Raw genomic sequence first — 2,500 nt, forward strand, 5'->3', positions numbered from 1 at the left:
GTGTGTGTGTGTGTGTGTGTGTGTGTGTGTGTGTGTGTGTGTGTGTGTTTGTGTGTGTGTGTGGTGTGTGTGTGTGTGTGTGTGTGTGTGTGTGTGTGTGTGTGTGTGTGTGTGTGTGTGTATGTGTGTGTGTGTGTGCGTGTATGTGTGTGTAAATGTGTGTGTGTGTGTGTATACGTGCGTGTATGTATGACCTGTCCGGGCACCTTGTAGTGTCTCCCGGCGTTGGCCCTCGAGACGGCAGGAACTTCACACCAATCTACATTGTGCCCTTCCCACTTTGTTCACAGCGGAGGGCGGGTGGCGGCGTTCGAGCTCGCATCTGCTTATCGATGGACGTGGTCGCTGCACGCATCCTGATAGAAACAACAACAAAAACAGAAATATTGTGAGAACTACATGACGTTGCCCGAACCAGGGAAAGGGACCTTTCGGGAAACAATTTATTTCTATGTCACTAATCTTTGTTTTACGTTCATGTGGATAAAAACAGCAACAATAACAACAACCACAACAACCATAACAACAACAGCAATAACGACAATAACAATAGTAACAAAAGACAACAATGACGACGACAACAACAGCAACAGCAACAACAGCAACAACAACAACAACAAATAACCTTGTTGGATCTCTTTTACAATCAATGTTTACACAAAAAAGGAGTTTCTTAAGGATGTGAGTCGCAAAAGAGCAATGACAACGAAAATAACTTTGGGAAAGATTGAAGATTACCAATGAAAAAAATAAACTTATTAACCATTTAGTAAAAGCTGAAACAAATGTTTTAAAAGAAGATGAGTTAAATTTACGGATAGGGATGATAGATGGTAATGAACATGGAACTGCCGAGTGTAGGCCTTATGGTCTCTTGCAGTCTCCCCTGTTCTTATAATACGTAAGAGTCTGGTCTTTGCTCGTGAGTGGGACGAGTCAGTCATAATGAGAAATGCGCACATCATACAAGGGCATAAGAATCCTGTGTGTGGAGTTAGGCTTTGAAATGGGGTTGGGATGTTTTCAAGGCTGCAGGGAACGTTGGTGGTGGCGGTGGTGGCTGTGGTGGGTGTGGGAGCCACAAGTTAGGAGACAAAGGGGAGGGGAGGGGAGGGGAGGGGAGGGGCGTAAGTGAGGATGGTACATTGGTCCCGTGGTACCAGGGGGACCGGCTGTGTGTCCCCGTCGTCGACCCCGCCAGTCCCACTGTTTACCCTGCGAGGGCGGACGGGCGGGCAGGAGATCCCGCACACTGCGCCCCCTCCCCCCCACCTCCATCCGCCTCCGTAAGCCGCTTATGCGTGCAACCGTAGCCATTGGTCAGCCGATTCGGTGCTTAGTGCCCCCGGGGGCAAATATGAACATGGATGTTCCTTTGAAACCGCCATCGTCGTCAAACGAAAATGGGGATCCTGCTCGGCCAGATCCAGAGGTGGTGGCGGCGGTGGCGGCGGTGGCGGCGGTGGCGGCGGTGGCGGCAGTGGCGGTGGTGGTGGCGGCAACGGCGGCGGTGGTGATGGCGGGGGTGGTGGTGGTGGCGACGGCGGCGGCGGCGGCAACGGCGGTGACGGTGACGGAAGCGGCGATGGCGGCGGCAGCGGCAGTAGCAGCTCTCCATGGCATGAGGATAAAAGGGAAGAGGAGAAGAGGAGAGGAAAGAGGAGGGTCAGATAAGGAAGAGGTAAAGGAAGAGTAGGAGGGAAAAGGAGGATCAAATGTGGAGGAGGAAGACTGGGAAGAGCATTCATTGAGAGGGAGACGTTAAAGCAGAGAAGGAGAAGGAGAAGGAGGAGGAAAAGAAGAAGGAAATTTAGAGTAGAAGAATAAGAAGATGAAAAATTTGGAGGAGTTACAAGAGGAGGAGGAGGAGAAGGTTCGGGAGGAGGAGAGGGACAAATATGAGAGGGCAAAGCAGGTGATAGAGGGAAGATCGACGAAGAGAGACGAAAGACAAGAGTAAGAAGAACAAAGACAGGGAGAGATCGGGAACAGCAGAGAGGAGGCAGTTGTAGATGAGAGACTAGGTATTCAGGGGTTTACACTGCAGAAACTCTGAGAAGATGGAGAGAACTGAGGGAGGAGAGAGGGCACTGAGGAAGACGAAGAACCCAAGCGTCAAGTCTGACAGAAAGAGGGCACTGAAGAATCCTCCTCCTCCTCCTCCTCCTCCTCCTCCTCCTCCTCATCATCATCATCATCATCATCATCATCATCATCATCATCATCATCATCATCATCATCATCATCATCATCATCATCATCATCCTCATTCTCCTCCTCCCCCTCCTCCTCCTCCTCATCCTCATAAGGGGACACGAGGCCGAGTTCTCAGCTTCTCCTGAAGAAGAGAAAGCCGAATGAAACTGTTGTGATTTGTGTTCCCACCAAACCTTCTTCGCTTCGGTCTATCTGGGGATCAACGGGCGCGCGCGGCCACACTTCGCAGCCGTACAGTATTACGTGCATAGCGACGGGATGAAAGAGGTTATCACACTGGGCT

This window comes from Oratosquilla oratoria, chromosome 29 (genome assembly GCF_046742065.1).
Source record: "Oratosquilla oratoria isolate Oo_2021 chromosome 29, ASM4674206v1, whole genome shotgun sequence".
Lineage (NCBI taxonomy): Eukaryota > Metazoa > Arthropoda > Malacostraca > Stomatopoda > Squillidae > Oratosquilla > Oratosquilla oratoria.